The sequence below is a fragment of the Mesoplodon mirus genome (assembly GCF_964341445.2).
Source record: "Mesoplodon mirus genome assembly, chromosome: 4".
Taxonomy (NCBI): Eukaryota; Metazoa; Chordata; class Mammalia; order Artiodactyla; family Ziphiidae; genus Mesoplodon; species Mesoplodon mirus.
In genome coordinates this window covers 122,492,520-122,505,642 of record NC_138979.1, presented here as the reverse complement: position 1 = coordinate 122,505,642, position 13,123 = coordinate 122,492,520, and the positions used below count along the sequence as shown (strand labels likewise).

At 38.9% G+C, this 13,123-nt stretch overlaps 1 protein-coding gene across 4 annotated transcripts in view; it reads right to left on the bottom strand.

The window, feature by feature from the left end:
- The window catches only part of AKAP6 (A-kinase anchoring protein 6), a 607,701-nt gene that overhangs the window by 501,464 nt on the left and 93,114 nt on the right, over positions 1–13,123 (bottom strand). For 3 of the 4 annotated variants that reach the window (XM_082617944.1, XM_082617947.1, XM_082617946.1), the window contains one exon: positions 1,123–1,334. The gene's annotated coding sequence lies outside the window, so the exon portion shown is untranslated. Of the gene's footprint in view, positions 1–1,122; positions 1,335–3,073; positions 3,194–13,123 lie in introns of all 4 variants that reach the window. The other variant, XM_082617945.1, reaches the window with a different exon arrangement.

The following is a 13,123-nucleotide window of genomic DNA, read 5'->3' as shown; positions in this document are numbered from 1 at the left end:
CTGATCCCAAGTGGACACACTGATCAATTGGACTGACATGCGCCTCCTCCTTTCCTTCCCTTAGTAGCAATCAGCAGCACCGGGGAAATCCATTGCCCAAAACAAAAGGCAACTCACTGCTCCTTATCTGATAATGTCAGGTCATATTTTTTAGGAAAAAAAAAAATAATCAAGAGGCCTAAAGACAGAGCTAGGAGTTGAAATAAGCACCATACATGTTTACTTAGAGTTTCAGAATTGAGTTGAGGTTATGACTGAGCCCAGAGATCTGTATTTGCGACAATCACTGAGGACTCTGCTATTTATTCATCTTATCAGATTCTGGTTAAAGTTAAGCAAGAGGTAGCAACACCACTGCCACTTGCAGAGGCTCTCCATAGGGTTACCCTTCACTGCAACTGCCGCAGAGAGGAGACTTGTTACAAGTCAGCCTGCAGATAACTCCAGCTATTTTGAGGACTAGCTAGAGATGAAAAAATATTGTGGCGGTCTTTCAACTAATTATGAAGGACACGGGTCGAAGGACTACCATATAAATCAACAGGCTCAAGTAATTTCATTTTGTTTGGGTCTCTATGTTTTTAAAAAATTCTGTCTTGAACATTCAAGAGATCCCCTTTCACATCAGGGTTATGTCAAATGCTTATTCAGCATTCATTCCTTGCCATGAAGAAACTGAAACCCAACCGAGGTAAATACTGAATTTCATACTGTAAATCACCTAATATTTCATAAATCACAAGAACAAATAGGGGACCAATGAGCTCTCCCCATAAAAAAGAAATAGATATCTTTACAATCTTTAAATACTGTGAACTGCTCAATTTAGAGCCTATTTGGGGTTTTGCAATAGAAAAATATCTTATGTTTATGAAAAATTCCATGAGAACACTAAAAATAACAGGTAGAGATAGAACAAGAATAATTCCACATATTTTGATCCCTCTATGACTCTTATAGGCCTTTGTCTTAACCCAGCAGCCTGAAAACAGATTTAGGTAAAACAGCCCTTCTTTCCCTAGTCCATTTTAAGCAGACAACATCCCCCCATCACCGCCTTAGCAGACACCGACTAACCAAGAAAACAGCCATAAAATTAAGGCCCAGACATTTAACACTCACCATCTCCTGCTCCCACCGCCTTCTTTTGATGTTTACAGCACATCTGTAGGATGCAATACTAGGAGATGCCTTGTTTGACCTGCTGCATGATGCTGTGACATCAGTTCAGATGATGCAGCTCATTATGGGAAAGACTGCTGTTGCTATGGCAACTGGGATGTGCTAGGAATCCTTGCTGCATTTCCAGTGGAGCCTGAGACAATACGGAAGCCCTGTAAGAAACAGACAACATGCAAAATTTAGATCAAAGGAAGAGGATCCCTCATTGGGCTAAAATCCATAGGTTTAAAAGGGATTTCCCTGAAGTCATTTTGGAAAAAATAAAAATTACCTCCTACTTTGTTGTTACACACTTAGAAAAAGTGGGGGGGTGGAATGAGATTTAGTGCTAAAACAAATAAAAACTCAAATGGACAATGTTTCTCTGTTAGGCAATTTGATTACTTTTTCCTCCCTGGACAGCATTTCAATTACTTTTTTTTAAAGTTACTAAAAAGAATTTTTCTCATTTGTCAAAGACCAAAAGAACAGAAAAAAAAATTAAAAATGGAATATAAACAGCTGAGAAAGTGACTCTAATTCTAAAGAAAATAGGCTTTAATTCTCAGAATATGGACAAACTCCTACCAACAAAGTCTATCCTAATCATTTCCACTGATGGACACCAACCCAGACGCATGACACGTGACATAGAACCTTCTCATGCAGACTAGCCCCAGCTCTCACTTGAGCATTGGATAGGCACATGGAAGGAGGTTTAGAATCTAGGGGGCACACCACATCACCTTCAACTTCTCGGGCCCCTTCCCTTGACATGCAGAGAACCCCTACCACTCAGGGACAAAAGGCAAGAGTCTTTTTCTGGGACCAAACCCTGTAGCTGGAACAAATGGCAGAACTGCTAGAAACTTCCTAAATCATTGGCATTCCAAACATTGGGGTTCTGTTTTCCTCTCTATGGGGCAATGAGACACACAGGAGGAAATTACTCACACCCCTCCCCCCACAAAAGCTGAAACTGCGTGAAAAGCCACATTTAGATAAGACATAGTGAGGTATTTCTGTAGTTCCTAAAAGAAAAGCAAATCTAAAGCAATCATTTCTTTCCACTCCTGAGCAGAAACAAACATTATGTGATGCGAACTGGGGAGAAGGAGACATGGACAAAGCAGCCATCTCTTGCATATTTAATACTCTCAGACCATGGATAGAGAGAGAATCAAGCTGACCGACATACATCCACTCTATCTGCACAACTCTGGGGAAGAACAACATTCTAAAACCCCCAAATCTGATGAGACAATTATGTCGTCCCCTCCTACTTGAGATTTTAAATGGCATTGTTAACCAGCAGCATGGGGGATGGGGAGATGAAATAGCAGAAGGAATTCAGGCAGTGGCTTGGTAAATGGGGGCTGATAAAATGCCTGAAAGATGCCAAGATCCTAGCAGGGTGCACCATCAGCTATGCACAGAGCATCCCCTCCCTGATGCAAAGCCAGGATTATTCTTGCTTCACCTAATGAGGAATTGGGAGGCCAAGAGCAAGATGTGAAGCTGCCTGCTCAAGTCATCCATGCTCTCAGTCATGGGCAGAGCCTGACTCCCACCCTTTATCTTAGGCCACATGCCACACCAAGGGAAGTAACAGGCAGCCACTCCAGTGCAAAGAGCACCGATCTGGGATTCAGGAAACCCAAGTGTTAATGCCAGTTCCTCAAGTGAGCATCTGTGTAACATCAGGTCAATCAATTAACCTCTCTGGGCCTCAAGTTTTCCATCTGCAGAGATGATGGATTTAGCTAATAACCATGGTTTTCAAGTTTTTTGTTAGTAGTGGAACCCTATCTTCTAATGATACAGACCAAAGCTGGGCTGCCCTGGTTGAGAAGGTATAAGAAGCCCAGAGCCAAGTTTGACAAGCTCTTCTCAACCCCATCCCCCATCTCACCTGCTATGATCTGACCTCTGAAGGCACTCTGATGAAACCCTCAGCCACTGGGGAAGATGGAGTGAAAGTCATGGCTCTATGACAATATTATCAGCCTTTCCATAACTGAAATCCACGGTTCTATAAAAGGGAGAGAAGAGGGTGGGATCAGGTGTTCCAGACTTGAATATGGCTTCTCAGTATGAGTTTCCTTTGCCAGAAAAAAGTCATTGGTTTGGTGGGAAAAGATGGATGTCTCATCAAATCTGAGGCCAAGTCAGACTTTTAACAACCTGAAGTGGCTGAATTACTGGCCCCCAAAATGGCCTGGATTGGCTTAAAAAGTGGACCCATAAAGCAGAAGCAAGTCATGAAGTATTTTCTTGCTGTGTGAATGGGGCTGTAGTAATTCACCTTGCATTTCCCAATGGCCTTTCTCACTACCCCCAAATCCTCAATTTGTGGTGTTGTTTTGAGGACTGCATGCGCTAATGTTTACAAAAGCATTTGGAAACCAAAAGTGTCAGAAACGTTGAACCTTTGTTAATATTGTCGTTAACAGCCCACTCACCCCAGTCAGGGGAGGCTATTTAGCTCTCGCCTGTAGGTCCAGTAAGATTCTGGACTCTGGAATAAGATGGTTAGGAAATGGCTTACAAAGTCTGCACAGCTACCAATGCGGGCTTACCCCTCACTACTCACTTCAGGGAAGGTAATGGACAAGGGGTCCTCCCAGGGGACAGAGCCAGGGCCATGGGCAGAATGGATAAACAGCTCCTCTTGGAGAACAGAGTCAGGGCCATACCAAGGAAACTCTCCTACTTCCAGGTGGCCATTCTTACTAGCCAAGGGTCATTTCTACCCTAAGCAATGTTACTTGGCTATACTGTTGACATTTTATTATTTTCAGGTTTCCAGGAGAACAGAGCTACAGAATTAACCAAAGGTTGAAATCTTATGCAGAAGGAGAAGGGGTTTAGTTAATCCTTTACCAACAATGTCCACTTCTGGAATTCCGGCTTCAAAATTGACCTTCATTCACAAAATATACAAGTACTCAAGCACTCTAACCACAGGCCTACATGACCATATACCCATGCTGGCTGTAGATGCTGTTTTAATCAGCACACTATATACTTTCTAAGAACATTTGTTGGCCAAAAATATTTGGACACCAAATTACAGTGATCATGTGTGGCTCTTACTGTTGTCAAACGCACACCATCCCTTCTACTTTTTTTAGATAACCACGCAGATATTATTATTAATCATGGGTGATCAGAATAGAATTTGCAACCATAATATTAATAATAAGCTCAGTTATTATTGTAGTTAGCTAATGTTTGGATTTATTATTTCCTCTCAGACATTACCTCTTCCACATTCTAATTTATATGCTTTGGGTAGGAATCCAACCAAGGAATGCAGAATGCCACTCAGTCTTAAGCCAATAAGCTTGTTCCATCCCCAGACATACAGAAATTAGTTCAGAGATGATATGAGACCCCACTGAAGCCAATAAGATACAGTGAGACATTGTAAAGAAATCACTGTTGGCTCCTGGTTTTGAAAGGGTGTCAAATCTGAAGTAGCTCATCCATTTTGTATTCATGAGTGAAGAACCTGTCTAAGCCAACAGAGGGAGGGCTGAGCTGAGTTGAGAGAAAAGAAACTGAGTTCTGATGACACTGCTTGGGCCAGAAATCAGCCCTACTCTGACTCTGTAGGTTATAAGAGCCAAAAAGCCCCTTTTCTGCTTCAGCCAGTATGTTTTGGGGTTTCAGTCACAGTAAACAGAGCCCTAACTGATCCTATCATTGAAGAAACTGTGTAAGGCATAAAGTGGCACCATTAGCATGAAGCGTACTTGGAAGAAAAAAAAAAAAAACTTGGGCTCTGGAATGGTGCATGAGACTGAACAGTGAGACCCCTCAAAGGGTTAGGGTCAGGGCCAGAGCTGGCAAGACCCCCTCACAAGGAAGGTGCAATGCATTATTCATCTTTTCTCCTGGACATTCCCAGACTTGACAGTGACTCCAATCAGCTTAAGCCCCATTCCTCTGTCCTTTCCCAGGCAAAATTCCCATCAGCAAAGGCCAAAAAGCCTCCAAAAGCCCAGGGAGGATGGATTAGTTCCTGAATGAACACCTCGATTTGGAACCTGAAGCAAACCTTGGGGTGATTTTCGCCAAAGAAACTGGCCCCAACCTGTTCAAAGGTCTCCCTGTCATCTTCTGAATTTAAGATTTTCTCTTGCCCAACTTTAGAGTTAATATGGTTTGCTGCTTCACTAGATTTAACGCCAAACAAAAACATTCGACATAAAACCAAGTGGCTTTAATGTGCTGGTGGAAGTCCAGTTGTGCTGAGTTATATAGGTAAAGGAAATACCTATATATGTCAGAACCAACATATGATGAGGGTTTATGTGCTGTTTAAATTTTGCACTGGCATTTCTGGGCTTTCCTGTTGTAGTACTCAATTTTTTCATAGGTCTTAATCTTATCTACTCAAGTAAACAGCTCTTTAGGGTACTACCAAGGTCTTGTGCTACTTTTGATTCCCCCATAACCTTTAGCGCACTCCTAGGCATAAGTAATCCCCTAACAAGTCCTTAATTTCTTTTTTGTTAAAGTAACATCGTTTCCATTCCAGGCAAAGAAAAATTTCCTAACAGCTTTCTCCTTATCACAGCAGAGTTTGAAATGTTATAAGATTTTACTAAGGCTTACATGTGTAAATCTTTTCCCCTTCCTTTTGCTGCCTAAAATAACAAAAAGTAATTTGCTACTAAGAAAATCTGACCAAAAATGATAACATAAGCCAGCAAACATTTAATATGTGTCATCAGAGACAGAAGGAATAGTGATCCTGATACCTGTTTCAAGTTATTTACAACTGAGTCTTTTAATTAACATAGCATTTTCAGCCCACACGGTCTTTTAAAAAACTAGATTCCTCCCCTTACCTGAGAAAAATCATGAATAAAATAACTAAACCTCATTTACATTAAAATAACTAACCCTGCAGAAGCATAATGCATTCTAGAAAGATGGAGTTTCCCGAGATAACTTTAGTTAGAAAAAGTGATTCTTTTCTATGGAAAAGAAACAAATTACGTCATACCTTCATATGTAAAATTCCTACAGTAAATAATACGTTAAAGGGCTCACTAAATCAAAGTTACAAGTAGCTCTGATAAAAGAGATTTGTTTTACAAGGTACAAACATTTTTTTAAGTGAATAATCGAATTTAGCAAATGTACTCTTAAAAATCAGCTCTATATAAAGTACAGAGTTACACACCATTGGTAAAGTTATCTTCATTGGCTAGAGTGCTATGAAACAAACAAGAGAGCTGAAATGTTCAGCCGATTACAAGTATCCATTTTACTTTACATCTAACTGAGTTGTTATATCAGGCTGCCTTATATTCCATTAACTGGATGCATGTCTGTCATGGAAACAACTTCAAGCATCTTCAGGGCAAAGACTAAGTCTTCCAGAGCAGAGTAGTTTGTGTAGCAAACACTTGTTGTGTACATTGCCTAGTAAATGCTTCTTTACAAGAGTTTGTCAAACTCAGAGACTTGATCCTGGCCAGCTAAAGACATGCAATTAGAAACTCCCAAACCACCAGTCAAACACAAATATACATGCATATAAACACATACACATATAGATTTAAAAACATAGGTGAGAATGAGTTTTTGCACATAATACCAATATTTCCCTCTTATTCTAGCCAGTGATAACATTTTACTTTTAAATGTACTAATTTACTGCTGGTTTAAACATTCTATCAAAATGTATTTATTGTAAAAACATTTCACCATAATACAAAATATTATTGCTTCATGGAATTCTTTTGAAAAAGATTACACAGACACAAACATAAAAGTAAATCTAAAATATTCGTAAGTATACATGTCACAAAAAGAACATATACCATAATAAATACACTGAGATAACATACAAAACAATAAAGTCAAGTAATAAAAGCATTGCTTTACCTAGCTCTATGTTTATAGTGTTTACTCGGTGCTATGGACTGAATATGTGTATCCCCCCAGAATTCACATGCTGAAATCCTAACCCCCAAGGTAATGGTATCAGGAAATGGAACTTTTGAGACGTGACCAGGTGATGAAGGTGGATCGCTCATAAATGGGATTAGCGCCCTTACAAAAGAGGCCCCAAAATGCTCCCTTGACCTCTTTTACCATATGAGGACAAAGCAAAGAGCATTGTCTATGAACCAAAAAGTGGGTTCTCACCAAACACAGAATCTTCCAGCCCCTTGATCTTGGACTTCCCAGACTCCACAACTGTGTGAAATTAATATCTGTTTTTTATAAGCTACCCAGTCTATGGTATTTCTGTTATAGCAGCCCAAACAGATTAAGATCCCAGCTCCTCAAAACTAAGTTGTGTTTCTATATACCTACAACAAAAGATAAATTAAGAAAACAATCCTATTTACAATGGAGTCAAAAAGAATAAAATACTTAGTAGTAAATTTAACCCAGGAAGGTGAGAGATCAGTACACTGAAAATTATAAAACACTGATGAAAGAAATTAAAGCAGACACACATAAATGGAAAGGTAGCCCATGTTCATGGATTAGAATAAATAACATTGTTAAAATGTCCGTACTACTCAAAGCAATTTTCAGATTCAATTTAATCCCTATCAAAATGCCAGTGCATTTTTTACAGAAATAGAAAAAACAACCCTAAAATTTGCATGGAACCAAAAAAGATCACAAATAACTAAAGCAATCCTGAGCAAGAAGAACAAAGCTGGAGGCATCACACTTCCTGATTTCAAACTATCATACAAGGCTATAGAAAGCAAAACAATGTGGTACTGGCATAAAAATAAACACATAGATCAATGGAATAGAATAGAGAGCCCCAAAACAAACCCATGGTCAACTAACTTTCAACAAAGGCACCAAGAACACAAAATGGGAAAAGATAGCCTCTTCAGTAAGAGGAGCTGGGAAAACTGGATATCCACATGCAGAAGAATGAAATTGTGCCCTTATCTTACATCATACACAAAAATAAATTCAAAATGGATTGAAGACTTAAGGAAAAGACCTGAAACCATAAAATTCTCAGAAGAAAATATAGGGGAAAATCTCCTTGATATTGGTCTTGGCAGTAATTTTCTGGATACAACATCAAAAGCACAGACAACAAAAGCAAAAATAAATGAGACTACATCAAACTAAAAAGTTTCTGCATAGCAAAGGAAAAGAAGAAAATATTTGCAAACCACATATCCAATAAAGGTTTAATATCCAAAATATAAAAGAATTCTTACAACTCATAGCAAAAAAACAATCCAATTTAAAAATGGGCAAAGGATCTGAATAGACACTTTTCCAAAGAAGATATACAAATGGCCAAAAGGTACATGAAAGATATTCAACCTCACTAATCAGGAAAATGTAAATCAAAACCACAATGAGATATCACTTCACACCTACTAGGATGTCTGTTATCAAAAAGACAATGGATAATAAATATTGTCCAGAATGTGGAGAAAAGGGAGCCCTTATACACTGTTGGTGGGAATGTAAACTGGTACTGACTGCCACTATGGAAAACAGTATGGAGGTTCTTCAAAAAATTAAAAATAGAACTACCGTATGATCCATAAATCCTACTTCTGGGTATATATCCGAAGGAAATGAAATCACTATCTCAAAGAGATATCTGCCCTCCAATGTTCATTTCAGCATTACTCACAATAGCCAAAATATACAAACAACCTAAGTGTCCATCAAAAGATGAAAGGATAAAGAAAATGTGGAAGACATATATAATCTGTGGAAGATATCTATATACGGGATTTATATCTCCCATTCCATATATAAGTGTGTGTGTGTGTGTATATATATAAAATACATTCAGCCATAAAAAAGAAGGAAATACTGCCATTTGTAACAACATGGATGAACCTGGAGGGCATCATGCTAAATGTAATAAGCCTGAGAAAGAGACAAATACTGTATGGTGTAAGTGGAATCTGAAAAAACAAATTTTAACTCATAGAACAGAGAACAGAATGGTGGTTGCCAGGGCCTTGGGGAAGATGTTGATCAAAGCGTACACACTTTCAATTATAAGATGAGTAAGTTCTGAGGATGTAATGTACAGCATGGTGATTATAGTTGATAATTCTGTATTGTATATTTGAAATCTGCTGAGAGTGTATCAATAGACCTTACGCATTCTCACCAAAGAAACCAAAAACCCAGTGACCATGTGAAGTGATAGATGTGTTAATTAAGTTGATTGTGGTAATCATTTCACAATGTATATGTATAGCAAGTCATCATATTGTACAAATTAAATATATTACAATTTTATTTGTCAACTATACCTTGATAAAGCTGGGGGATAGAGGGAGAAAATAACAACAACAAGAAAAAAGACACCCAGATCTTGTATGGAATTTAGCCAACAAGAAAAAAGACAACCATATCTTGTATGTTTCCTAACTAATATAAGATCAAAATACTTCAGGACCTGTTTCAGTTGGTGTGCTGGCCCTTGGCTTAATGTCTTAAAACACCCAAGAAGTGTGGCATAACTGTAGATAGTACCTGCTGTAGTTGGTCAGCACTTTAATAATGTGCCATTCAGGTTTTAAAATGTTAGTGGTGTGCTGTAGAGTATCACAAATAGTACAAGAGATGAGCCAGACTGAACAAAAAGATGATGTGTCACAGTAAAAATGAGCCAGCACCATTTATCTATCTGGGACTTCAAGTGGTGATTTAAAATAAGTAAATACCACCACCCCTCCCCCACCCCCCACCAAAGTGGCACCACTCTGAGGCACTGTTTCTGACGCTGTGTGGGCTCCCATGTATTGGTGGGCTTTGAAATCAGCTTTGGAGTCTCCTTACTAGGAGACAGCCTTATGAGTAACTGTCACGCAGACGGTGGGACCTGAGGAGAGTCTAAGTCCCACCTGCCTCATGGTCTCCCTCACAAACCTGCTTTGGTTCCTAAATTACCTCAGAATCCACTCCACTCAGTTGGAAGCTAATGAGTGTTTTGGAGGAGAGGTGTCACCATCTGCCATCCCAGCCACTGATACCCGCAAGGCAGTGCGTGCTGTGGAACAGGCACTAAGCAGACGAGTGGGAAGACAAATAGGTTGAAGCCCCACCACTAACAGCCACAGGAAATCGGGCAAGGCATTAACCTCTCTCAGAGTCCTCAACTGCAAAATGAGGAGTAACTGCTCTGCTTACCTAACAGTGCTATGAGAATCTAGGAAGCAAATGCCGTATTTGTAAGTGTTATAAGAAAGAAAGAGGGAAAGGAGGAAATGAGTAAAGGGAAAGGGGAAAAAAATGTTGGAAGGGAAAAGAGAAGGAAGAAAAAGAGGAAAAGAAAGAGGGAGAGAGGTAAGTAAAGGGACAGGGGAATGAGGAAGAGAAAAAAGGGCAGGGAAAAGGGGAGGAGGAATGAAAAAACGAGGGGAGGAAAAGAGCAAGGGAAATGGGGGGAAGTGGAGGGGGAGAAGCAACAGGAAGGGAAAGCGGCACAGAGGAAGGGAAAAGGTGCGAAGGAATGTAGGCTTTGGAGCCTGAATTCTTCTAGGCTCTGCTCCCACCTAAGTGTATGTCCTTGGGCAAAGCATTTATCTAAGCTCCACATTTTTCCTCTGGGAAATGGGGATAATAATTCTGCCTTTCAATGTTATTATTAAGATTATCTATTCATTTTTTCAACCAATATTTAGTGAGCACCATTCTAGGTGCTTGGCATGCATCAGTCAACAAACAGACCAGAATCTCTGTCTTTGGGGAGCTGACATTCTAGTGTGAATTGAAGTGTCTAGCATGGTACTTGGCATATACCAGACACTCAGTAGATGTTAATTAACATTTTCATTGATACTAACAATGTATGGTGTTTATAAAATGTAAAATATTATTATTAGCTCAAATTAATCAGATTAGCCAGATTCCATTTCTATGGAGAAACGGAACTTAGAAGAGGTAAACTCTGATGAGGAAGGGAAGAAAGTTCCGGCAAACCAGATGGTACCAGGTAGAGAGACTGAGGTGGAACCCCTGTGTGCCCAGGATGCACCACCCTGCAGCATCAGTTGAAGAAAACTGCTCTTCGACTGAAACATCCACTGTGGACTGTTAAATGAGGAGAAAAATACTACTATAATATTTGAGATGTTACATGTATTTTTCAAAGCCCCCCAGGTTATTCTAATGATCAGTCAGGATTGAGAACTGCTGAACTAAAAAATTCATATGTGAATAATTAAGAGTAACTTTGCTGCACTATGTGAAGTATAAGTATATAATTAATGTACATGAAGGATTGCTATGCACTTCCTGTGGCTAGAACAGGAACTTTTGAGTTTTTCTACTAAGGGTGACATATTCGTTCTGATCCACACTTTACTTGTTCACTTGACTTACAGAAGGTGAGGGGGAGTATGCAAGATGAGAGAAGTAGAATGAAAGGATCTTGAATGTGCCTTAAAGAGGGCTCAGTCTAGGGGGTGAGGGGGATGTGGAGCCACTCAGAATTTTAAACTAGGAAGAGGCATATTCTAAATGCTATCCTTCTAAGAGTTTTATAATACGTCCTCATCTGGAATTCTTAGAAACGGGCTCTTTTATTAATCTCTAAACTGGTATAGTTCTCCCTTTTTTTTTTTTTGTATCTAAAAGCTATCTTTTAAAAATACACTCTCGGACTTCCCTGGTGGTACAGGGGCTAAGACTCCGCGGTCCCAATGCAGGGAGCCTGGGTTTGATCCCTGGTCGAGGAACTAGATCCTACATGCTGCAACTAAGAGTTCACATGCCACAGCTAAAGATCCCGCATGACACAACGAAGATCCTGCACATGGCAACAAAGCTCCCACATGCTACAACTAAGACCTGGTGCAGCTAAATAAATAAATATTTAATAAATAAATAAATAAAAATACACTCTCAGCTTAAATTACTAAGGAAACATATATACAGCAAAGGTATACAGAGTAAGGGATTCAAATATTTTAGACAAATATGAGTTACTTTTTGGGAAATAAGGAAGACTAAATGAGAGAAAAAATTATAATAATTATTCTTATAATAGCTAACTATGTGAGAGGCATGGTTAGGGTATGTATTAATTCATTTAATCATTAAATAATCCTGTGAGAAAGGTACTGAGTCTCATTTTGCAGATAAGGAACAGAGGCGCCAAGAGTTGCTCAAGATCTTGCTGCTGTAAGTGGCAGAACCAGGATTTGAATCCAGGTGGGTGGACTGACTACAGAGCCTGTACTCTTTTTTCTTTTAATTAAAGTATAGTTGATTTACAATGTTGTGTTAGTTTCTGGCATACAGCGAAGTGATTCAGCTATACATATATATATATATTATTTTTCATATTCTTTTCCATTATGGTTTATTACAGGATATTGAATATAGTTCCCTGTGCTACACAGTAAATCCTTATTGTTTACTGATTTTACTTACATAATATGTATCTGTTAATCCCATACTCCCAATTTATCTCTCTCCCTCCCCTTTCCTCTTTGGTAACCATAAGTTTGTTTTCTATATCTGTGAGTCTGTCTCTATTCGTAAATAAGTTCATTTGCATCATATTTTAGATTCCACATATATGTAATATCATATGGTATTTGTCTTTCTCTTTCTGACTTACTTCACTTAGTATATTTATCTCTAGGTCCATCCATGTTGATGCAAATGGCATTATTTCATTCTTTTTTATGGCTGAGTAATATTCCATTGTGTATATATACCACATCTTCTTTATGCATTCATCCGTCAATGGACATTTAGGTTACTTCCATGTCTTGGCTATTGTAAATAGTGCTGCTATGAACACTGGGGTGCATATATCTTTTCAAATTATATGAAAATAATATAATTATTTTTCTCTGGATATATGCCCAGGAGAGGATTGCTGGATCAGATGGCAACTCTATTTTTAGTTTTTTGAGGAACCTCCATACTGTTCTCCATAGTGGCTATACCAATTTACATTGCCATCAACAGT